Below are 27,508 nucleotides of genomic sequence, written 5' to 3'. Positions count from 1 at the left end.
AATGGAACCGGGATGCCGTGGAAAACTGACCCTCCTGTTGAAAATGGACCCCATCAGGTCTCTCTTTCCACGTGTAGCCTGTTGAAAACGGAACCGGTTGAAAAGTGAGCCACATGTACATGTTTTATACAAGTCTGTATACAATTAAACAAGCATACAATTTTGATCGATATTGATTACCAATTCGATCTTTGGTGACTCATATAATGACCTTTGGTATATCTTCAAACTGTAGTATAATATGCATATAAAATGTATATACTATTGATCAATATTGGTAAAACATTTGACCTTTGACCTTTGGTGACCCATATTATGACCTTTGGTATAACTTATCACTATGGTAAGTTATTCATCTAACACGTACACGATATTGCTCGACACTGATTGACAATTTGACCTGTGACCTTTGGTGACCCATATAATGACCTTTAGTATAAGTTATCACTGTTATCAGATATGCATATGACATGTAAACGATATTGATCGACATTGGTTGATAATTTGACCTTTGACCTTTGGTGACCCATATAATGACCTTTGGTATATCTTCAAACTGTAATAGGATATGCATATAAAATGTACACAATATTGAACAACATTTCACCTTTGACCTTTTGTGAGATATATTATGACCTTTGGTATAACTTATCACTGACAAGATATTCATCTAACACGTACACGATATTGCTCGACACTGATTGACAATTTGACCTGTGACCTTTGGTGACCCATATAATGACCTTTGATATATGTTCAAACTGTAGTATAATATGCATTTGAAATGTATAAGATATTGATCAACAATGGTAAACAATTTGACCTTTGACCTTTGGTGACCCATATTATGACCTATGGTATAACTTATCACTATGATAAATTATTCTTCTAACACGTACACGATATTGATCGACACTGATTGACAATTAGACCTGTGACGTTTGGTGACCCATATAATGACCTTTGGTATATCTTCAAACTGTAATAGGATATGCATATAAAACGTATGATATGATCGACACGGATAAACAATTTGTCCTATTAAACGTTCGGTTATTTATTCATAAACTGAGATCCGCTGTAACATTTGAATATGGAACCGGTGTAATTTTAAACATATAATATGGAAATGGGTCAGTATGTTGTGGGGTCCATTTTCAACGTTGAGTATGGAACCGTGTCATTTTAAACATATAATATGGAAATGGATCAGTATGTTGTCGGGTCCATTTTCACCGTTGAAAATGGAACCGTGTCATTTTAAACATATAATATGGCAATGGATCAGTATGTTGTCGGGTCCATTTTCAAGGTTGAAAATGGAACCGTGTCATTTTAAACATATAATATGGCAATGGATCAGTATGTTGTGGGGTCCATTTTCAACGCTGAATATGGAACCGGGTTAATTTTTTTATGTAATTGGTAAAGGTTGATCATATTTTATTTTCGATGATCCTAACTTGGGAACCTATTGAACGTTGAATACGAAACCAGTGTCATTTGTTTTTTTAATATTTGATACGTAAATGGTTCGACACGTTACGGGGGCCCATTTTCTACGTTTCAAATATTACACCCGGTCATTAAGAGTAATTATGATATTGAATATCATATTCCAATGTAAATGTTCAACGATGAACATGACCCACGTTATCCTTCTTTTGTTGGATTAGATACAATGACACTTTGACTGATTATATTCTAAGTATGGGTATGAAAACATCAATATGATGTGGTTTCACTGACAGTTTGTATAGTGAATTGATTACGTTTTTGCATTCTTGGCTGGTGTACAGTTGTGTATGTATGTATTTTTTCTGTCGTTACAAACATTTAGTATGCAGGCATGCTCCCAAGCGGACAACTTTTATTTAACAAAACGAAACTATGAAGACCATATATCTGTGTTTATACAGTTTATTAATCCCTTTACAACCAGGAAATTAGGTTGGAAAGGATAATACTGTTTTGTTATATTATTTGCGATATATGCTGCAACTAATATCAAAGTAAGTTATTTGTCCTTTTAAACACAACTTAACCAATCATATCCATATACATAATGAAAATCACATAAAATCAACAATATCAATCAGTCCCGCCATTTATACAAAATTGAACCATGTTCACCCAATTTTAAATAATATCCTGACATTCATATAGAGTAAGATACATTTTTAAAGCATTTACTAAATTCCCCATGGGAACCGCCCCTCAGACCCCAGGTGGGTCAGATCAACTGCGTATACAAATGAATTTCCCTTCACCCAAGAGAACTTCAAACCAATATCCTGTTCCTCCTTAAGAAGAAGACGGATTTAAAGAATTTACTACACTTCCCCTATTTGGTCTTAGTCCTCTGACCCTCGGGTCAGTCTAATAGTTTCTATAAAAGTAAAGTATCTTTACCCAATGATGCTTCAGACTACATTTGGACAATATCGTGTAATTCTTACAGAAGAAGAAGCATTTTTAAAGAATTTGCTATATTAATCCTATTGGACGCCGCTCCTCCAATCCCTGGGAGGCCTGACTCACTGTTTTACAAATTGGTTTCCTTTCCTTTCATCCAAGAATGGTTATGACCAAATATGGAACAAAACATTTCATTCCAACAGAAGAAGTAGGATTTTAAGGAAATCGCTACATTGGGCCCGTCCCTCAGGCCCCTGAGGAGACAGACCTATCATTTATACAAAGTTAATTTCCCTTCATCCAGGTATGTTTCAGACCAAATATATTGGACAAATGCTTTCATTACTATGGACTAAGTAGGATTTTAACGAGGTTGCTTTGTTTTCCCCATTGGACCTCACCCATCTGGCCTGTTTATACAAACTGATTCCCCTTTACCCAAAGATTTTTTTTTTTTTTACCAAATATGGAAGAATTCTTCATTCTTATGAGAAATTGTAATATGTCCTATTTGTCATATTTGGTCCCGTCTATCAAGCTCCTTGGGAGTCAAACATACTGTTTATAAAACAATGGTTCAACTCTGCCCAGGGATGTTTCAGGCCAATTTTGGTCAAAACCGGCTCTGTGGTTCATGATTAGTAGTGATTTAAAAGAAAAGTTAAGCTAATGGACGGACAACGGATAATGGATGACGTAGACGGACGCTGCACCATGACATAAGCTCAATTTGCCTTCGCAATACCATAAATTTAGAATATGAGACTTTGCGTGAGCACTGGCGTCATTGGTAACTACAGTAAACATTGTATATAAAGTCATCGTCACATTAATTAAGTATGGAAAAAGACGTCATAAGTAAATATATATACATGTACATTATATAACATGGGACATATCGACATCGGTAACTGTGTAGCATAATTATGAAATATTTTACTGAAAATGACCCCGGTTCCATATTCAACGTTGAAAATGGACCCCACGACATACTGACCCATTTCAATATTATTTACTGAAAATGACCCCGGTTCCATATTCAACGTTGAATATGGACCCCTCAATATACTGACCCATTTCCATATCATTAGTTTAAAATGACCCCGGTTCCATATTCAACGTTGAAAATGGACCCCACGACATACTGACCCACTTCCATATTATTAACTGAAAATGACTCCGGTTCCATATTCAACGTTGAAAATGGACCCCACGACATACTGACCCATTTCCATATTATTTACTGAAAATGACCCCGGTTCCATATTCAACGTTGAAAATGGACCCCACGACATACTGACCCATTTCAATATATTTTATTTTTAAATGACGCGGTTCCATATTCAACGTTGATAAACAAGGTCATTATCAGGTTTAATTAAGGTCACGGGTCAAATTATCAATCAATGTCGATAAATGGTATACATGTATAGGGACATCTTATTTAAAGTGATGATAATGGTCATTATCAGGGTCACCAGATGTCACGAGTTAAAGTGTTAATCAATGTACATAATTATTATATACACTTTATATACACTTCTCATAACAGCCTAATGTGATATCAAAGGTCACCTAAGGTCACGGGCCATTTTATTTTACCATTGGCCTTCAATAACGATTATACATTGTAGCATGTAAGCATATCTTATCTCAACGTCTATGACAATATAAACTGGTACCGATATTCAATACTTTTTTGTGGTTCAATATTCAACGGGGTCCATTTTCAACGGGTATGTAAAGAAAATTTAATATTTGGTTCCGTTTTCCACGGCATCCCGGTTCCATTTTCAACGTTGAAAATGGACCCGGGTTCCATTTTCCACGGGGGTCCATTTTCAACGTTACACCGGCACATGCTTCGAAGCACACATCTTGGCATACTATGTACACGGGTGTTTTTTTTCAGACACAGTCTAAGCCTCCCAGCACTTGCATTCTAGAGGCGAGCCCCAAGACCACCTTATCCGTCGAAGTTTTGTGTTCCACTACCCCATCCTACCTTGGAGTCCTTATAAATCACCTTGAAACAGCGTGCTAAGTATAAGTTCCACACCTACAGGAGTTAAATAAGACACCCATAGTCCCCTATACTTTTCAATCTCACCTGGGTGACAGTACATGCACTACACGTGTATAAATGACCTGTCAAAGTTGAGTAACCTCAGTAGTACACATTGTAAGGTCTCTCCTGACAATCAATTGGTATAAATAATGTATGTATAAATAAATAAAACAAAAACATAAATAAACAAAAATGATATTAGTATTAAACATGTGTTGCCTGTATATAACTCATTTTTTCTTATATAGAGTCAGCCCAACGTGTGCTCAAAGTGGCCCTCACCCACGTAATAAAATATCCGGAAAATATCAAATTCCTCACATAAATACATTTTGTTTGACTTTATTGGACTTCTAGAGATTGATTAATTGATTGTGTCTAACGGCCCATGAACAACTATGATGTAACTTTATTTGAGACAATGAAGCAATGATATGGAAAGCAAGGTTGAATAACATCAATAAACATAATACATGTGACCGGACTGTTCACACTTAATTTCATGTTTAGTTGTTTTGTCTATTATTTTTATTCATTTAAGCGATGTTGAGATAAGAAAAAACATTAATGATGTTTTCACAATCAATCTTTCCTCCCAAATATGTCTTTAGATAATGTTTGGTTTATATTCATTTCCTCTTTTTATGTCGGACTCTGGTACTACTTTCTTAAAAACACATTTTCGTTCGGCCATTTTGGCGTCCTCTCCACGATTTAGATCAGTCATGGATACTCATCCATAGCTTTACGTGGAATCTAATTAGGAAAACAGAAGACAATCTTTAATTTCAATTTTGTTAAATATATTAAGAAAATTGTTATTGTTTCGGCGGTGACCACCTTTACAACAATAGAGAAGGTCTAATTAAGTAGCCATCTTATTACGCTTTGGTAGTTCTGTCTGGGTAAATAAGGCCACTTTAGCGGCCCTTTAAAGTAGCAAATTGTCTCCCCCGATTCATAATTATAACTTACATATCTACATACATAGGTCTCTGTTTCACATGATTGGTGTTATCACATTCACAATAAATATGTACTAAGTATGACTGTTTTATATACCGGGTTTTATGACACTGAAAACTAAGACTTACATACCAGGTTTGTGTTTTACTTAAAGGGTGTTATGACACTTATGACAAGTAGTTGCATTCCAGTGTTCTGTTTCTAATGGTTTTTGTGACAGTCACAACAAAAATCTACACAATAAGTCTCTGTTTTTCATACCGGGTGTTAAAACACTGAGAACAGGCCAACATAAAACGTCTTACTCGGACTTAAATTACTCGGCAATGTTTCCCTAAAGTTACTATTCTTTAAGCAATATAATACTTTTTTTCTAAAAGGGTTACTTCACTCTGACACTTATCATATACATATATGTGAAATATTGTGATATACTTACAAGTGCAGTATGCTGTGTGTGAGCCCTTCTGTGTGAGGACAGCACTATTGTTTGGTGAGATTAACCCAGGGCTCCCAACCCTGGCAACTCCTACCAATTAAACTCCTAACAACTATTGTTTAGCCATAATTGTATACATACATTTATAGTATTTCCTGCTGGGAGAATACAATATTTGTACCAGAAAATACGATGGCCGATATCAGCCGTCACGTTACTCGCATGTATGTGATGCGAGTAATCTGACATAGTAAAAATCACATGACGGGTTACTAGCATGTGGTGCGAGTAACCTGACATCGTAAAAATCACATGACAGGTTACTAGCATGTGATGTAACAATGACAACCTAGACTTACCAACAGAGTCTCTGCCTTTCTTAAAGGTATTAAGACACATACACAAAAACCTACATACCATATCTCTGTTTTACATACAGGGTGTTATGACTCTGACATCTAAGACCTATATACCAGGTCACTGTTTTACATACACAGTGTTATGACACTGACAACTAAGGCCTACATACCAGGTCACTGTTTTACATACAGGGTGTTATGATGATGATATCAACGACATATATTCCAGGTCTTTGTTTTTAGTCCCATTCAGAAGTCAAATTCATTAGAGAATATCATTAATGAATTAAAATATAGATATAATAGTATAAAAATAACATATATCAGTATAAATATGTCACGTACCTTAACCCCTACTCGTAAAATGGCGTTTAAATGATTGATAAAAGTCAAATTCATAAGAGAATATCATTAATAAAATATAATATATAATATATCGAAAAACATATATCAGTATAATTCTGTCTCGTACTTTAACTCCTACTCGTAACCCTATACTAGATTTCCTCTTACTGATGAATGTTCTTTACATCCGTCGTTTTTAAGTAAGCTGGTAAAATTTCTGTCGAAGTTCTCAAGAGTGGTTTTCCGAGTCCATAAGTGCCTTCATGTATTGAAGTCATTAAATGGTACTTGTGTAACCCAGACTGATTGACATAGGTGTTGTTGCAGGAATGCTCTAAAACCGCCCACGAAGGAAATCGATCCAATACCTAATGCCCGGATAGACATATCCATGGGGCATCTGATAGTACATATGAAAACCTTGTTCCGTTCCGGACATGCCAGAACGAGGCCATTTTGTACCAAAGTCGTAAATACTCACAAGCACACTTTATCAAGTATTTATAAGGTCGAAATGTTATTTGTTTGTAAGGAAAATTGTACTAAAATTACATTTATTTATCGGGCAACGTAATCGGATATCGATTGTGTGAATCTTTTCGTTAGTTTCTATGAAATTTGACATCAAACATCAAAAATGATATTTCTCATAAAGTTGAAAGCACGTTTAAACGGCATTTTGTCTAATTCAAAGTACTATCAAATTTTGTCGATAGAAAATATCTCCATTCATTTGTGTAATCCATGAAAAAAATGGCGCTTCAGAATTACTGGATATGCCTCGTTTTTGCAACTTCTATTAGTCAGCCCCCCATAAATCTTCATATATATCATAGATTATAGATCATATAGATAGTGCTAAAAGCACTGCATGCTAGCGAAGACATCTCGTCCGGACAATAAATACGTTGAAATATTATAGGAAACACGATTGGACGAATTCGCCTTCAAGGAAACTATTTGTTTCAAGATTTTTGTCAGGATAATGTTAGTCCCTTTACCAGTTTTCCTATCTCCATGACTTTGTTGTACAACTAATGTGCTTTGTTCTTGCTCATTCAGCTCATCATGTATTATTTGTGTATTTAGAACTTAATATCATATATATATGAGTATTATATTCCTTCACAGTTACATTCTAGACACTGTCGATCATTTTTGAAGAGTGACAATGACGCTACGTTGTGTATATCAGAAACATTCAATGTAGTATCTTCCTTACATTCTGGATTATATGTATTAGCGGGCTATTTACTTCATCAGTGGCATAAACTTGGTTAGTCGAAGTGGTTTTCGAGACTGACTACGGACATAGACCCCAAGGTAGAAGAGAACACTGGCGATATGAGCACACATACCAACAGTCCTCTGACCAGTTGGACACGTACAGTAGTAATTCTGTATTGGTGGTTGTTCGGTAACTGAGTACTGGATCCATATGTTGTATTTCGTTTGCGATCCATGACGAGATCGGATTTGACATCGAATCAGGTCAGAAGAGTGTTGGTATGCCATGACTTCATAATCTCCATCTGCTGTCAAATGTTCCGATATGTATCCGGAGGCCAACTTCACCTGGTACGTCCCACATGTCAGAGATTCTAGATATTCTTTGTCAAGACGTGGGAACTCGAGCTGGGCTGCCTCTAGCTTCTGCCATTGGGATTTGGATCTCCGTGATAGGTATGGCTTTTCTCAACACGTTCTGCTAGGATGTTGGACTTGTTTAGAAGTGGCTTCATCTCCAGAGCAACTTTGTCATCTTCGGCTGCTTTTGTTGATGAAGGCTGACATATGGGTCCACGTAGCCAATTCAGACATGCCGTGACACTTTTCAGAAGACTTTCGAGATTTTTAATGGGTAGTTTGATATGAGTTCAGTTTTAATAAATCTGAATTGGTTGAAACGAGAGTGATAACTTTCGACCACCCATCTTGTTTAAGTGATACACCTGTCTGTGTTTGCCTATATACCATCATGTTGACTCTGTCCAGGTTTGAGAAATGTCTATGGCAAGCCGTTTTAACATTTAATCCCATTTCCTCTTAAGGGGATATTTTTTTCACTTAAGTGAAAAAAGAATTTCACTTAAGTGCAAAAAACATAATGCAAATAATTTATTCACCTTAAGATGAAAAGAATTTCACTTAAGTGAAATTCTTTTTCACTTAAGTGAAATAAAACATAATGCAAATAAATGTTAATATCCCTTAAGACAAAAAGAATTTCACTTAAGTGAAAAAAAATTATGTGCAGACATAATGCAAAATACTTGTCCCTTAAGTGAAATTCTTTTCATCTTAAGGTAAATAAAACTGACCATATGTTCATAAAGTCACCCTGTCCTCCTATCCACCCCATGGTATAATGTAATGAACCCTCCCCTTGGACATGTCTCCAAACCGGTTTTATACCACATTTGTATATCCACAACCATAACTTGAAGATACTTTTTTTTTATCATCATGAAAGTAAAGTGAAACAGATATCAATATAGGTTATGTTTCATTTCCATTAAGTTTTATTTTCTCCAAGGTCCAAAAAAATTATTTCCATTATGTTTTATTTCACTTATGGTTTATTACCATTATGTTCTATTTTCATTATGTGTTATTTCACTTATGATTTATACTGTACCTTCAGTGTAAACCTTTCGCTTATACATACTAATAACTATGAACAGATTTTTTCCTAAATTGGAATTAATTAGAAATCATGTTTAAGAAACGCCTTCATTTTTAATTTCAAAAAAGTAAATAAAATAAAATAACCGATTTTGACAAAGAAGATGTTGTTAAAACCATTAAACACTAATCCAATGCTATGTCAACTAAAAACCAGCGTGAGTAAACTTTAACTTTGACACTCAACAGCAGTGTTTGCATTATGTTTTATTTCACTTAAGTGAAAAAGATTTTCCCTTAAGATTAATAAAATTTATTTCACTTAAGTGAAATTCTTTTTCATTTAAGTGAAATAAAACATAATGCAAAAACAAAAGTCTTTTAACCTGAAGGTAAAAAGTATTTCACTTAAGTGAAATAAATTTGAAGCATATTTTACTGTAGCAGTTGGTTATTTTGTTTTACTGTAATAAATGTATTATTGTATATATATATATATTAATTGCCAAAGTGGCATATATATTTGAAAAGATGGTGTGAGTGTTGTATTTGTGAATTTTAATTGTCATTTTAGATATTAGGTATACTTAATGTGCATCAGGTCTGGTTTGTAAAAGTTTTGTATTCCCGCGTCTTGTGCTTACATTTACGTAATGTTCAGTTTCCCGCGTCTTGTACATGTACCTTGTGTTGCCCGTGTATGTCATGTATATGTTGTCACGTGACTGAGTGTACCCGACCTGTAGGACCGCGCCACCCGTGGACTATCACATCAGCGACACACGGGTGAGGACGTATATACATGCACGGCTTGACTGTTGACTATCTGCCAGATTATTGTTAAAGGATAAAGTAAGTTTAAAGTATAAATTTCTAATTATAATAGAGAAGATGTATAACTGTATTTCTATTTTCTATTATTGTTGAATATACATATATTTCTAGTGGGGTCCTCCGTTGTGCTTTTTACAACGAGAGGCCGTATTCTATCTTTAAAATAAAGTAAGTTCTGGTAATTTTAAATGGTTTTATTTATTATATTTAGTAAAATGGATAACGTTAACTTGAAGCGGGTTATTTATTTTTGGCTTTCTTTTCCTTAACAGAACGCTTGTGTGCTCGTAATTTATACTTTGTCTACGAGTCCCGTAATATTATCGGGAGAGGAACCCCTGTCCAAGGGATAGGGTATGTATGTTATTTCTAGTGTAAGGTAATTGTAATGTAATATGTAACATGTATAATATAGCCGTTATGGACTTTTATGTAGTTTAATTGTCTAGAATTGTATATCCTCTGAAGATATGTATAAATTGTAAAAAGAGGTTGTAAATATATCGTAATGTAAAGCGCATTAGGTATTGTGTATTGTAGTTTTAAAATTGTGTATTTGTATGTTTTTACAGGGTTTTTACCTGGAGAATAAAGTGTAAACCAAACTATGGCTTTTTGGATTCTCTATAACCCGTGGCAGGCATGAGCACCTTGTTACATTTTGGCGCCCAACTAAAACCTGAAGGCGGAGTCAGCAGTTACGATATTGTCGGAAGTATGAACCGGACAAAAGCAAGTCTACAAACTGTGGGAGTGATATCCGGTGATGACGTCATTCGGTCACCCATCCTGACCTTGACCTACGTTAACCGCTTCCGGTGAAGAACGTGGTTTTTTCTGTGTGATGTTTATAAACATTTTTCTATGATGGTGTTCCTTGCTGAATACTCATCTGTGTTTATTTCATGGACCGTAGCAGTGGATTGTGAACAATTGACAATGCGGGTAAACTATTGACAGTTGTCACAGACAATATTAACAGTGTATGCAGAGCTATTTATGGAGAGACACTCGTGATTTTTTTATTTCAGATTTGTGCTGTTTTCAAGTGAATGTCTTTATAAATTTATTTCAGATTTGTATTTGAACACGCGTACGAACTTTTTGAAATAATTTTGTGTTCAGTGTGGTATTGCGGAGAGATAAGTAATATAATTATTGCTTTATTATTGATTGTGATAAACTGTCCATGTTTATTTTACATATTTATGATACCGATAGGCTTATTGTATACATGTAGATGACAAGTTAGATTTTGACAAGTTGATTATTGAGATTTGGAGAGTGGTTTCTCATAGTCAGTTAGATCATGTTGTAGTGAGCACAGTTCTGTTTACATGTTTTTTTTTCGAATTTTCCTGCTTTGAGATCTTCTTGATTTAGATTTTTTTTTTTCTCACTAGAACTATTTTTTTTTTTATTTTTTTTTCTCTATTTTTGACAGTTGATATTTTCATTTTTTTTTAAATTTGATTATTATTCTTAGTAGAAGCTAGTAACATTATATATTTATGTTATAGTGGTGTTATGATTGGGTATAGATCTATTTTGTAAATTTTACTTTGATTTTTTTTCTTGAACAAAGTTTGCATTTGAAACTTAAAATTTTGTTTCGAATTTGACATTGACACTTTGACATTGCTGATTGGAACTACTATATAGGATGACGGATACATGTTTGATGTTATATGTTTTATGTTGAATGTTCCATGTTTATTTGTTCGGTGTATGGTGAGGAAGTAGTCAGTTCATTTAAATTATCTTCTGATCATTTATTCAGAAGTTGATTTATTTGCGCTGTTGTATATATTCATTATTGTTGTATGCTGGTGTTGTGTTATATTTATTTCATGTGATTTTCCCCATTGATTTCAGATTTAATTTGATTTCCTTTATCCTATATTGATATAATAGTTGACTGTGGCATTCAAGTTTTTGACTTTGTAATATTCACCAGGTAAGTGTGTTGTTTACTTGTTTATTACTTGGAATTTAAACATTCATGATGGAATTCACTCAGGATCAGTTAGAAGTACTTGGTGCTGTCTTCGCAGAGATGGGATTTAATCCAGGTGATGAGGTTAGTGAGGCAACTGTAAAGGAATGGATTAAGACGAAGGCTATTAAAGAAGATCCTGATGAACAGCCGGCACCTGCCCATACTGTGACAGTTAATCCTGCGGTGAGGATTTCAGTTTTCTCAGGGGAGGAAAAGGACACAGCTTATGATGTGTGGCGATATGAGGTGGGGTCCTTGCTGGTAACACATGGAGAGGAAGTGGTGGCCACAGCATTGAGGAGGTCATTGAAGGAAAGAGCCAGTAAGGTAGCGATGAATGTGGGACCTAAGGCAAGTGTAGGGGCGATTGTTGCCAAGATGGACAGCATATTTGGAGCAGTTGAGAAGGGCGAAACCTTGTTGGCTAAATTCTTCAGTGCTCGTCAGAAGGAGGGAGAGGATGTGTCTACATGGAGTTGCAGACTTGAGGATATAATGAATAAGGCAGTACAACAAGGAGATGTCCCAGATCGGAATGCAGAGGGAATGCTACGTACAATGTTCTGGACTGGGTTGAGACGAGAAATCAAAGATGTTACTGGTCACAAGTATGATACTGTCAGACCATTTGATGATCTGAGAATTGCAGTACGCCAAGTCGAACGTGATTTGATGCAGCGAGAAGAGGAGACAACTCAAGGTAAGGCAGCTGATAAGGTCAAACCTGTTGCGCATATGGCTGCAGCTACAGATGAGCTGAAAGAGATGAAGGGACTTATCCAGCAATTGACAACAGATATGGCAGAAATGAAGAAAACCCAAAAAAATCTACAGCAAAGCAGAGTGGAGCTAAAGCAGACAAGGGTAAAGGTTCCCATAGTAACCAGAAAAAAGGATCTCAGTCTGGGTATCAGTCCAATTATACTCAAGGCCAGCAGCAGGCGAGCTTTCAGCCACAGCAGCCAAATCCAGTTCAACCACAGCATCCCCTGGCCCAGCAACGAGGCAATCCTCCACCACCACAGTATCAAGGAAATGAGCCCCAATGCTTCAGATGTGGACAGTACGGACATATACAACTAGGCTGTCGTGCTAACATAGATCATCGATGGGAAGGTTTAAACGCCAATCAGTCTGCGATGTAGGGTCAGTTACAGACTGTGATCTACCACAGACCCATTACATGAAGCGTAGTGGTAAAAAGGTTCCTGGAGAACTGGTTGGATCTCCGAATGAGGCAGAGATACAGGTTTTTGGCACGCAGACCACAGCACTATTAGACACAGGCTCCACCGTGTCAACGGTTTCTGAGGCTTTCTACCAGAAACATTTAGCTCATATTCCAATTATGCCTTTGAATACTTTACTCAGTGTAGAATGTGCAGATGGAAATATGTTACCTTACTCAGGAAATGTGGAGATACAGTTGAGTATACCAACAGTAACCGGATGTGACTCGATAGATTGTTTGCTGCTTGTAGTGCCAGACAGCAATTACAACACATCAGTGCCAATTTTACTTGGAACCAACGTGCTATCCGTAGCTATGGAGCAATGTCGACAACAGTACGGAACTAGATCCTGCAGGATTCCAATCTAAGTACGTCTTGGTTCTTGACATTCAGATGTATGTCCATGCGAGCACGGGACATGGCCCGGCAGGATAGTAGATTAGGTTTGGTAAAGTGCATCGAGGATAGAGATATAATTATGAAGCCTAACAGTTTTGTGACCATTAGAGGATGTGTGGAAAAGGGAGTGAACTACCCCAGGGTGTGTGCCATGTTACAGCCATCCAAGCTTGCTACTGTTTCAAGTTTATTGGATTTGACTCCTGGCATGGTGGAGTATGACTACATTAATGGAACTGAAGTACAAGTGCAACTTTCCAATGTTACCAGTAGGACTTTGGTTGTACACCCCAAGGCGATCATATGCGAGTTACACCAGGTAGCTGTTCAGGAAATGCCGCCAGAACAGCCTGGAAAAGGGAGTATTATGGATATATTTGACTTCTCTTCAGCAGCACCTTTATCTCCATCTAAGCTGGCAGAAGGAGTGGATCTGATAAGGAGCTATGAGGACATATTCTCACATCATGACAATGATATTGGACATTCAACAAGGGTTGAACACAACATTGTTTTGGACAACGATGTGCCATTCAAACAAAGACATCGGCGCATACCACCAGGAATGTTGGACGAGGTTAGAGATCATTTACAACAGTTGGCTTCAGCCGTGGTTATACGACCATCACATTCACCCTGGTCATCTAACGTTGTATTAGTAAGGAAAAAAGACGGATCTTTAAGGATGTGTGTCGACTATAGGCAGCTTAATCAACGCACGATTAAGGATTCCTACGCTTTGCCTCGCATTGAAGAAATTTTGGATTGCTTGGGAGGATCGAAGTACTTTTCGGTGCTTGACATGAAATCTGGGTATCACCAGGTGGAGGTTAAGGAAGCTCATAAGGAAAGGACAGCATTCACTGTTGGACCCTTGGGATTCTGGTAATTCAACCGATTGCCGTTTGGTTTGAGTAACAGTCCAGCTACATATCAGCGCCTCATGGAAGACTGTCTCGGTGACATGCATCTGCGCATCTGTCTCATCTATCTGGATGATTTGATAATATTCGCAGACAACTATGAGGAGCACTTGCGACGACTGGATCAAGTATTTGCCAGATTGAGGGAATGCAACTTGAAACTCTCGCCAAAGAAATGTAACTTCTTCAAAACCCGAGTTAAGTATGTTGGACATATAGTTTCGGAGAATGGTGTGGAGGCAGATCCAGATAAAATCCAGAAGATCGTCGATTGGCCTAAATCTACTACGCCGGAGGAAGTACGGAAATTTCTGGGATTTGCCGGATACTACCGGAAATTTGTACAGGGATTCGCAGCGATTGCAAGACCCCTCACCAATCTTCTGTCTCCAACCCATACTAAGGACACCAAGGGCAAGGCTACTAAGAAAGCAACATCTGCTTGGAGATGGGGATCAGATGAAGAAGAATCGTTTGCCAAGCTAAAATCAGCGTTGTCTACACCCCCTGTACTTGGATATCCAGATTATAGTTTACCGTTCGAGCTGCATACGGATGCAAGTCGGCAGGGATTAGGAGCGGTGTTATACCAGAAGCAAGCAGGACAGGCAAGGGTTATAGCATATGCCAGTCGCGGATTGACAAAGGCAGAACAGCACTATCCAGCCCATAAACTGGAGTTTTTGGCGCTGAAGTGGGCGGTTACGGAGAAGTACAAGGACTATCTGTACCAGCACAGATGCACAGTCTATACGGATAATAATCCTCTTACCTATGTCCTCTCCAAGGCGAAACTTGATTCGACAGGACATCGATGGTTGGCAGCCCTATCTGCTTATGATTTCGACATTAAGTACAAGCCAGGAAAGACTAACATGGATGCTGATGCTCTCTCACGTTATCCAGGTCAAGATCTTGAGACGGGAGGTGAGGAGGAGATCAGACATATACCGATAGAGTGTGTTAATGCAGCTTGTCAATCTATGGTCAACACGACGCCATATTTGGAGACCATGTGCATGTATACAGATTTGATGGATGATTTAACAGATGTCGAAGGTAGTAACTATACATCAGCTGAGATGAGAAGGTTACAAGAGAAGGACAACATTATTGGGAAGATGATGCCTTATGTGAGACGCGGCGAACGTCCAAGAAGAATTCTGAATGCTTCTCCAGACTTTGTTACGCTCTGCAAAGGTTTCGACAGTCTTCGATTGAACAGAGGAGTTATGTTTCGAGAAGTGGTTAGCAATGGAGAAACTGTTAAGCAGCTTGTACTACCCCTGAAGTTACGCCGTGATGTGTTACATGCCATTCATAACGATCTAGGTCACCCAGGACGCGATAGGACTCTGTCGTTACTACGGGATCGATTCTACTGGCCTGGAGTAACCAAGGATGTAGAGGAGTGGGTGAAAGTATGCGGTCGCTGTACGAGGGCCAAGACTCCAGTGAACACTCTTCGAGCTCCGTTAGTGAATATCGTCACGACGCAACCCATGGAACTGGTGGCTATGGATTTTCTTACATTAGAACCATCCAAAGGGAACTATCAGTACATACTAGTAGTAACTGACCACTTCACTAGATACTCCCAGGCGATTCCAACACGGAACATGTCGGCGCGAACTACAGCAGAGGCATTGGTACAACATTTTATATGCCATTACGGGATGCCAAAGAGATTCCATTCGGACCAAGGTGCAAACTTTGAGGGTCGCGTGATGCAGGATGTGTGTAGCATTCTTGGCATTGAGAAGTCTAGGACCTCATCCTATCATCCTAGCGGCAACGGCCAATGTGAGCGATTCAACCGCACCTTGCTAGACATGATCAGAACATTGGAATCTGAGCAGAAGAAAGATTGGAAGAGTCATGTTGGACCACTTACTCACGCTTATAATTGCACAAGGCACGAAACATCAGGATACTCGCCATACTTCCTGATGTTTGGTAGACATCCGCGTCTCCCAGTGGATGTAGCGTTTGGAGTGGATAATATTGATAATACCACAAAAGGGAACATTACCAGTTATGCCGAGGGATTACGGAACCGGTTAAAGGAGTCATATGACATAGCGGCTAGGTCCGTAAAAAATGCTCAGGGAAGACAGAAGGTTAACTATGACAATCGGGTGCGAGGGGCCACACTTGATATCGGTGACAGAGTATTGGTGAAGGTGCTCGCATTCGATGGCCGTCATAAAATTGTTGATCGTTGGGAGGACTGTGCCTATGTTGTAGTAAGTCGACCGAACTTGGACATACCAGTGTTTGGGGTGAGGAGGGAGGATGGCGTTGGCAGACAACGAACACTGCATAGGAACCATCTACTTCCGATTGGTTATATACACAGGGATACCCAAGTTCACCCGCCAAAGCCAGTGCCCAGACAGACCTAGAGCTAGTGCTCCTAGAGCCAGGGAATCTTTAATGCCGCCAGTACAGGTTGAGGTTCCAGAAGTGCAGGAACTGGAGGAGGATGATGACGATTCAGTCACACTTGAAATATCAACACCAATTGATGGTACAGCAACCCGTACCGAGAATCAGGTGGATGATGTTGGGATAAGGGAGGAAATTCAGGAACAACATGACGACGGTCATGATGCAGTTAGAGACGAGGTTGCAGAGGACGACGGTCGGCCTCAAGACGTTGAGGAAAGGCAACCCCGGGAACCAGAGGTTGAACTCAGGAGGTCAACACGTCAGAGAAGACTACCTGAGCGTTATGCCTCTGGAGATTTTTTGATGTCCGTCCAGGAGCCAGACTGGCAACGAAGAGTGTCGTATTTGATGTCACTGGCATCTTCGGATCGGTTCAAAGGACTGTCACCCCAAGTGGCTGATGCTGTGCTGGCATTGGTGCTGGACAAATGACGAGGACGCCATTTGACCTGTGGGGGGAAGTATGTAGCAGTTGGTTATTTTGTTTTACTGTAATAAATGTATTATTGTATATATATATATATTAATTGCCAAAGTGGCATATATATTTGAAAAGATGGTGAGAGTGTTGTATTTGTGAATTTTAATTGTCATTTTAGATATTAGGTATACTTAATGTGCATCAGGTCTGGTTTGTAAAAGTTTTGTATTCCCGCGTCTTGTGCTTACATTTACGTAATGTTCAGTTTCCCGCGTCTTGTACATGTACCTTGTGTTGCCCGTGTATGTCATGTATATGTTGTCACGTGACTGAGTGTACCCGACCTGTAGGACCGCGCCACCCGTGGACTATCACATCAGCGACACACGGGTGAAGACGTATATACATGCACGGCTTGACTGTTGACTATCTGCCAGATTATTGTTAAAGGATAAAGTAAGTTTAAAGTATAAATTTCTAATTATAATAGAGAAGGTGTGTAACTGTTTTTCTATTTTCTATTATTGTTGAATATAAATATATATCTAATGGGGTCCTCTGTTGTGCATTTTACAACGAGAGGCCGTATTCTATCTTTAAAATAAAGTAAGTTCTGGTAATTTTAAATGGTTTTATTTATTATATTTAGTAAAATGGATAACGTTAACTTGAAGCGGGTTATTTATTTTTGGCTTTCTTTTCCTTAACAGAACGCTTGTGTGCTCGTAATTTATACTTTGTCTACGAGTCCCGTAATATTATCGGGAGAGGAACCCCTGTCCAAGGGATAGGGTATGTATGTTATTTCTAGTGTAAGGTAATTGTAATGTAATATGTAACATGTATAATATAGCCGTTATGGACTTTTATGTAGTTTAATTGTCTAGAATTGTATATCCTCTGAAGATATGTATAAATTGTAAAAAGAGGTTGTAAATATATCGTAATGTAAAGCGCATTAGGTATTGTGTATTGTAGTTTTAAAATTGTGTATTTGTATGTTTTTACAGGGTTTTTACCTGGAGAATAAAGTGTAAACCAAACTATGGCTTTTTGGATTCTCTATAACCCGTGGCAGGCATGAGCACCCTGTTACATTACCTTAAGAGGATGTGAGTCTCGTATCCCTCGTCTGTATGGCAAGCCGTTTAAACATTTAATCCCATCGGACACCCACTCTCATGAATCAGATATGGACTAGTCCTTCTATTGACCAAGCATTGGGTGTTTAATTTCTGACCAATTCGAGACCTTTTCTCTACTTCATTTGTTGTTAGTAAAATCAATACTATTTCCCATATGATTTACTTTCACTTATGTTTTAATTCCATTAAATATATGTTTTATTTATTTCCCTTATGATAAGTGATAAGAACGTATCAAAGTTAAAGTTTACTCACACTGTTTCTTAGTTGACTAGTCCAAGAGGTTCATTCCATTATACCATGGGGTGGATAGGAGGACAGAGTGACTTTATGGACATATGGTCAGTTTTATTTACCTTAAGATGAAAAGAATTTCACTTAAGGGACAAGTATTTTGCATTATGTCTGCACATAATTTTTTTTCACTTAAGTGAAATTCTTTTCACCTTAAGGTGAATAAATTATTTGCATTATGTTTTTTTCACTTAAGTGAAATTCTTTTTTCACTTAAGTGACATTCCTTTTTCACTTAAGGGAAAAAACATCCCCTTAAGTTTGCTCAAAATGTCTCGGAAACCCCTGTCTACATTACCTGATCATCTTCCTCTAGGATACCTGACAGACTTTGTAATGAGATAAGTATCTTGTCAGTGATTTTTGGCGTCATTATCACTACCAAGAAATGGGCCGACAGTGTCTAGAACGTAACCGTTAGGGAACACAATACTCATACACTTCACGTAGTTGCGGGTTTTTTTTTACCGCAGTAACTTTTCCGCTGAAACTCATGTTCTTCACTTTTGCCGATATATATATATGTACCATCCAATACTACAGTGATCCGGACCAAGATGTGTGGGAACTACGGCTTGATTTAGAGCATCTGTAGCGATCTGGAAAATTCTTCTGACGCTCGATTTGTGAATGCGGAAAAGAGAAGCCAACTGAGTGAAAGATGTCTGTTTTGAGTTTAACCCAAAACAGCAGAAGGGCATTCTTAGATGACAATGCTTTTGTACCAGTAATATGTTCGGAACATGCATCGTGTATTTGATTGAATTGATTACAATCCCAGCTGTCCAAGCTTGGCAATCTTCATCATCCATGTTGTCGAAGTTTAATACAAGCGGTGACAAGTTATTGCACATGTTCTGTATGATTTTGAGTTAATCGTTGATAACAGCTGGTGACTTGGTGGCTAAGTGATTAACAAGTTTATCCCTCCCTGTCAAAACCGGCTCAATGTCAGGACTGATATCCTTACCAAGAAGATGACTTGAACATACCCTGGAATTCTCAGGCATGTACAGTTTATGTTTGATAAGCAGCTGGTGTCTTGCTTTCTCACTGATGCAGCTAGAACTCTTCAATTTGTAAGTTCGACAAATGCTACATTTTCTGTTCGAAGAAGGGGCATAGTATAAATCATCTACAGAAAGATACCCGTCCAGAGTGTCAGATTCGGCAACAGAATCATCATTGTCTACGGAAGCTTTTTTCCGTTCCGGTTCATTGGCATTCTCGGATGCAGGACGTTTCTTGAGGTATCTGAGAAAGCATTTTGGACACATCTTTGCTTCTGTTGATTCAGAAAGTATGACACCTCCAGAAAGGAGAACATCTTTCATCCAGTCCTGAATTTATCGCGGATTTTTACCATCGCCAACCTGGTTGTACTTGAACTTAACTTAACATCCCAACCCAACGCAGGAGTTCTCCATTTTCCTATTTGAGACAAAGACAACTTTACTACAGAATAACTGAACTAAATAGAATTGTAAAACGTAACAGCAATTATAACAACACGCCGAGCACCATTCGCGGTGAGTAGTCAAAAGACCAAGTGACAAAGGTTACTTTTGTGTGGCACACCCCAACGGAGGAGAAGCTTTGAAGAAGTACTGAAGACGAAGATGGTCAAGTGAGAAAAATGATGAATCATACGTAATACGGAACTACTATAAGTATGTTAAACATAGTAGAACATAATACATTGCCATGGACATTGTATCAAATCATTTTCATAATAAATCAATACGTTGTATTATTGTGTACGACAAGGACCACTTGTATCGCCCGTGCATTTTTTCAACATACATTTTTCAACATTGAATCACTGCCCTTATCCAGTGATTCGGCACGACTTTCTTTTGCTGGTATACAGAGGGATAGTCGAATATGCTTTTAAAAAATTAACATCGATAGTACTCGCATATTATCGTGCCGAATTTGCCGCTTGATTTTAAAAATGGTATTTTGAATTTGATGAAAATTTTCGAATTTTTGTTTTCTACGTCATCTTGTACTTAACTCGTTTGAAACTAGTCGTGAGAAAACCTCTCAGTGATAAACAGAAATACCACTTATGGGTCTGTGAAAAACACAGGTATGCTTGTAAACGAAAAAGTGAAGTAGATGGCGCTATGGGCGCGCTTATGGGTCCAGTAGAAAATAACATCTTGTTCCATATGTATTTTTCATAGCTTTACTGGAAAATATAGTCGATTCCAAGAAATCGCTGTGGGCGGTTCTGCAACAGCACCAAAGTTTTAACAAGATTATCGACATTATGTTTTATTAACATTCATTACAAATTTACAATTTATAAGGTACCGAATATACAAAATAACACCCATATACGTGATAATCTCTCTCACTTCTGATTTACATTTGAAATAATTATAAATAACAATGGTCATATACACAATATACAAGTATTTATAAAGCATATCCTAACGTTTAAATATGAGCCCACATTATTGACTGGTACGTTATGTCACACATTAATATGTATCCTCCTGGTGTATTCCAGTTGAGATATCCCCGTTCAGTCCTCTCATCAATATCAATACAATTCATCCTCCTGGTTCCCATGATGTCATCCTATTGTGAATGTAAGTATACCCCTGGTTCTCATGGCGTAATTTATTTGAGATGCCCCCGCTGAATCTACACATCACTATCAATAAATTCTGTACGCTTGTTTTGGAGTTTAATATGATTCTGTACACTTGTGTGTGACTTTAATATGATTCTGTACGCTTGTTTCTGAGTTTAATATGATTCTGTACACTTGTGTGTGACTTTAATATAATTCTGACACTTGCGTGTGACTTTGATATAATTTTGACACTTGTGTGACTTTGATATGATTCTAAAACTTGTGTGACTTTAATATGATTCTGACACTTGTGTTGCTTTAAATGATTCTGAAACTTGTGTGATGTCAATATGATTCTGTACACTTGTGTGACTTTGTTTTAATTCTGTACATTTGTGTGTGACTTTAACATGATTCTGACACTTGTGTTACTTTAATATGATTATGTACACTTGTGTGTGACTTTAATATGATTCTGTACACTGTGTGACTTTAATATGAATCTGTACTCTGTGTGTGACTTTAATATGAATCTGTACACTGTGTGAATTTAATATGAATCTGTACGCTTTTGTGTTACTTTAATATAATTCTGTACATTTGTGTGTGACTTTAATATGATTCTGACAGTTGTGTGACTTTAATATGATTCTGACACTTGTGTGTGACTTTAATATGATTCTGGCACGTGTGTGACTTTAATATGATTCTGTACACATGTGTTACTTTAATATGATTCGGTACACTTGTGTGACTTTGATTTAATTCTGTACATTTGTGTGTGACTTTAATATGATTATGTACGCTTGTGTTGCTTTAATATGTTTCTGTTCACTTGTGTGATTTTGATTTAATTCTGTACACTTGTGTGATATATCAATATGATTATGTACACGTGTGTGTGACTTTAAGATGAATATGCACATTTGTGTGTGACTTTAATTTGATTTTGTACACTTGTGTGACTTTATATGATTCTGACACTTGTGTGCGACTTTAATATGATTCTGTACACTTGTGTGACTTTAATATGATTCTGTACACTGTGTGAATTTAATGATTCTGTACACTTGTGTCAATTTAATATGATTCTGTACACTTGTATGCATTTAATATGATTTTGTTCACTTGTGTTACTTTAATGTGATTATGTACACTTGTGTGTGACTTTAATGTTATTCTGTACACTTTTGTGACTTTAATATGATTCTGACACTAGTATGACTTTAATATGATTCTGTACACTGTGTGAATTTTATTCTGTACACGTGTGTGACTGACCTATGGTTCTTCTGTACGCTTGTTTCTGAATTGATATGATTATGTACACTTTCTCTATTCTGTTATCTACCAGCATTATAGTGACATCCTAGGGCAAATGTAAAATGCATTTTTGACCACTTTTATACATTACTGAAATTGATGAAATGCAAATTCAATTCACACAGGTTGATCCGGATACATTCTGCTATTATTGATGTAGGGGTGTAAAACAAACAAAACAATACTAATAAGAAAATTTATTTTTAGAATTACAACATGAAATTGTAAAATATACAAACGTATTGAGATATAGGTGAATGATAACATATACATCTTGCCCTCCATACTCGACCTTAACCAATTATATATATTTACATGGGACATGTCATTGATATAATTTTAGATAATTTTATTGCATTTTTGCCAGTGAAATATAGAAATTTATCAAACTAATAACACATATTTTCACTGCAGCGATGAGCAGTGAAAGTATCATATTTTGCAGTGCAAGCATAATTTTTGCAGTGAGAATATGAGTTTTCCGTTTTTGACCCATCCGAGTGAACCTTTCGTTCACCTCATTGAAACTTGCCGATTTCCCCAATCAATATTCTGACTAGGTGTTGACTAGATACTCATTTGACTTTAATTATTCACAGATTCTCCGATAATAGCAGAGAACTCTTAAATTACGCTAATTAGTCTTTTCAAAATGGCGCGTCAAGTTGACGTGGAGTAACGTCACAAGGACATGACGTCATTACTGATTACCGCACTTTTTGATACTATTAATTTTTCGGTGTTTTTAATTTTGTTTTTAAGTATTTGAAATGCAATAAAAAAATCGAATCTATTGTTGAAACAAAGCAAAGCCTTCAGTTTTATATATTTGATGAGAACAACAAATAACCTTGATATACCAGATGACCTTGATTCACCTTGATATTATGGATAACCTTAGAATAATAAATGACATTAATTTAATTGATGATCTTGGAAGGATTAATGGCTGATAAATTGGATTACCTGAAATGACCTTGAGATGATGGATGACCTTAGGACAATTAATGACCCTTGGACAATAATTGACTTTAATATAACGGATGGGCTATGCATAAACGATAAGGAACTACCTTGAAGCGATGAATGATATATTGGATGACATTGGGGCAATATAGTGACCCCTATATTTTCGGAAACCATGGTGAGATATTTAGACCTCGATACAATTGTAACCCTGAAACGATAAGTGATTTAGATGGATTAATGGATGACCTTGGAACAAAATGTGACCTTGATATGATAAAGATGGTTTGTTAATGGATGACCTGAAAAAACTGATCAATATTCTGAATTTTCTAAGGGATAGCCAGACAAGAATAGTGTCGTCATACGTTAGCCTCGTGATCTGTGCTTTCTCTTTGAGACATTTAAATCCGTCCTTAGTAGTTATCTGTTGATTATAAACAAAACACGTCGTTAAGACACAAGACATATACAATCGAACATCATATACATGCTGAAACCAACTTAACTAAAGTCCTGATTGTTGTTCAAGTGAATTCCTTTTGTTATCTGGTTGACTGACATATATCAGTCCTATTTTGGTTAAAACAATCATTCCTCAAATAGAATAATCCATATGTAATTGGCGTCAATTGGCAAAATACTGACTAAATGTTTCGGTTAAAATACTATTATCTGTGGTGTCCATTATTATTAAGTATTCAGATTAACATACCACCTCTAAACTCCACGTCTTGAGGTATATAGGTGATGTACTGTCTGTATCTAAGTTCAGTTACCTACATCTGCCGTCCTAGCCTTTGTGTCCATTGGTGAAATACTGTCTAGATTACGATACTAGCCTCTGACATATCGTGGCGTCTATATAAAATACCTACCTGTACTAGTTTTTCTTTAACAGTTGTTCATTCAAGTACTTTCCAACGTTTGTTTTTCGGAAAGGTCATAAACGTGTTCTTGTCCTATAAAATAGAACAACATTGTCAGGAATGCAATGCTTTTTTTGTATTTTTACCATTGAAATGTTAGAAAGTCACTAAATATTTTGTTCTTGTGTACGTATTTAAATATTTAGGGAATATGGATAATAGTGGTGGGTAAATTATAAAGGTGCGGACGAGAGAGGTAAAAAAAAGAGAGAAGTTATTGCATTGAAATAAAAGCAAGATAAGTAACAGATAACATGACCTTTGACCTGAATTAAATCCAATGCCTCCATCCGTATTTGAAACCTGTGTATGCATAACATATGGCACGAAATCTAAACCCGCTTCTTTTTGAAGTTATTAATCACACCTGGAAATCAATCCGTTTTCGACGTGTGGTCATCATATGCTAAGTACAGAAGCTGTTAGAAAACAAGGTGTTACTATTGTTTTATTTTATTTTGAACAGCTAACAAGGGCCTCCTTACAGCCCTTAAAGACGACAAGAATTATTTCTAAAATTTGTGTTGGATACACAATTGGCCAGTGCCAAGTGTGTAGATAGATTAATAGATAATAATTAATCTATAATAACACAGTAATATAAAAACAAAACTAATATCATGGTCTTTTTCAGGCCGGGTATAATTGTATTGGCTAGGGACTACATCATTTAACATCATTTGTGAGTTATTTCACGTTTATCCAGCGCTAATTGATAATTGGTAAGGATCATTCAAACTACACACCTTGGATAATCAACTGTATGACAGAACATTCTACAACTGAACTATCACTATCCCATACCTTAGTCCTCATATTCTACTCCTCTGATTCACCTTAAAGATATATTCTAGCGTGATAGAGTGGTGTTTTCGTTGTTAATCGTCCTATTAACAGCCACTGTGATTTAATGACGTGCCTGGTTTTGGAGGTGGAGGAAAGCCGGAGTACCCGGAGAAAAAAAAAACACCGACCTACGTTTAGCAACTGCCACACGTGGGTTTCGAACTCGCTACCCAGAGGTGGAGGGCTAGTGATAAAGTGTCGGGACACCTGAGTCACTCGGCTACCGTGGTCCCTCATTTTTACTGACGATCTATTATATTCATATGTAGTTGTTTTAGCACTCTATTACCTCTTGGCAGATTCAATCCTTCGTATTCATTCCCATCCTCTGAGCGGGTGTCATGATGAGGTGTTGCATCACCTTATGGAAATATAAAGGGTAAAATGTGTTAAAATAATAGTAATATGGGAGACATGTATGACAATACAAGAGATAAAAAAAATAGTGAAAAGGGGGAGACATTTGACAAATTAACATCACAGTAAATCAGTCAATGCCAACAATAGGTTCCAAGATTTTATATAAAGCAACAGAAAAATAAAAATTATAGAAATAAACTCGCCACAATAAAACACATCAGGCTTTATCAAACAAATAGAACAGAACTGAGGGACATCACGCTAAGTACACAAACATATACCAGAACATTAACTCAATAACAGACATGATCAACCAAGTAGGAGAACTATAAAGCAGGCGCTTTCACGAGAATTATCCGTTAAAAAAATATAAACCAATTCGTGATGTTGACCCAACACATATTTTCAATACTGCAGACCCCCGAACGAGATGCACAGATACAAAGGATAAATAGTTATTCTCTCATATCTCGCCATGTTGGATAGAGTTTGCCCATGTAAGATAGCTACGTAAGATAAATCTATCTTACATAGCATTTCACGCGCGCAGATTAATCTGCGTTCAAGGGGGACAACTCTCACAACGTCGTGTGCTTGTGTTCACATCCGACAGTCCTTATTGTCGGTGTCGGTTTTGAAACGTTGGACTTAACTATAAAAATACATACATTGTTAGATAAATATACATCATATCAGCAGTAAATCAATAGGGCTACACGGTTAAACAATTAGACATTTCATCTGAGCGAACATATAACTCCGTTACTGTAACAAACAGTTAGACTACGCCTACAGGCCTGTTGTAACAGTTACAGTACAATACAGACTTGCCTACCCGACAGATTTGACATTTGTCATTAAAAACATGTAAACACACACAATCACCTGGCAATGACAGGAAGTAAAATAAAAGCCATACATAAAAAAAATATAAAAAGAAAATGTCAAACGTCACAACCTATGAAATGGTTCCGTTTGCGTCAGCAGGGGGCCCTGGAATTTGTTTACTCTACTGTACTGTCAGTAACTGTTAGGCCTACTCAGTAACCTGTGTATTTGGAAGTTGGGAATTGGCTCTTAAATGAACGAACATTCGGTAAAAATGACACCCCTCGATGTTCATATAAAAAATATTTATTTCAATTGTAACTCAGAGTCTATATTTGTGTAGAGTAGATCTAACCATGAAAACTAACTGCCATCCTAGCCTTTCAATATGATCATCGTTAGCCTATCGACTGACCTACCTTCGTCATTCCATCAAGACAACCGGTTAAACACATAATCCTATGTCACAGAAAAGATCGAATACTCGTATAGAGTCACTGTTCGCTGGTTCACACACGAAGTTGCCAAAATCACAGTGAATTTAAAATTACCAGCCACGAAACATCGCCGCGTCATGGCGATCGAGATCGACATCACTCTCATTGAACTATGAATGGAATTCCAATGACAGTCGTGACGTCATGCAGTGACGAAGTATTTTATAAAAACAAATTTGACTTGACATTTAAAAGTTCAGTGTGTTCTGTGAAATGATTAAATATGTCGAGGTGCAAATCAAATTATATGTGAA

The 27,508-nt window shown here is 37.1% G+C and overlaps 3 long non-coding RNA genes across 3 annotated transcripts; 2 read left to right on the top strand and 1 right to left on the bottom strand.

The window, feature by feature from the left end:
• The first annotated feature begins 10,170 nt into the window (after window positions 1-10,170).
• Window positions 10,171-10,659, top strand: LOC117315667. Its single transcript, XR_004529739.1, has 2 exons — window positions 10,171-10,408; window positions 10,627-10,659. It is a non-coding gene; the product is annotated as an uncharacterized LOC117315667 (long non-coding RNA).
• A 7,402-nt stretch (window positions 10,660-18,061) lies between these two features.
• Window positions 18,062-18,522, top strand: LOC117315944. Its single transcript, XR_004529789.1, has 2 exons — window positions 18,062-18,271; window positions 18,490-18,522. It is a non-coding gene; the product is annotated as an uncharacterized LOC117315944 (long non-coding RNA).
• Window positions 18,523-23,014: 4,492 nt separating this feature from the next.
• LOC117315986 lies at window positions 23,015-26,426 on the bottom strand. The gene is made up of 3 exons (XR_004529799.1): window positions 25,859-26,426; window positions 24,673-24,756; window positions 23,015-24,221 (listed from the first exon to the last, which is right to left on the bottom strand). It is a non-coding gene; the product is annotated as an uncharacterized LOC117315986 (long non-coding RNA).
• Between the last annotated feature and the right edge of the window lie 1,082 nt (window positions 26,427-27,508).

This window comes from Pecten maximus, chromosome 17 (assembly GCF_902652985.1).
Source record: "Pecten maximus chromosome 17, xPecMax1.1, whole genome shotgun sequence".
In the NCBI taxonomy this organism is placed as follows: Eukaryota; Metazoa; Mollusca; class Bivalvia; order Pectinida; family Pectinidae; genus Pecten; species Pecten maximus.
Note: the sequence above shows the minus strand (reverse complement) of the source record. Positions and strands in the feature narration are given on the sequence as shown.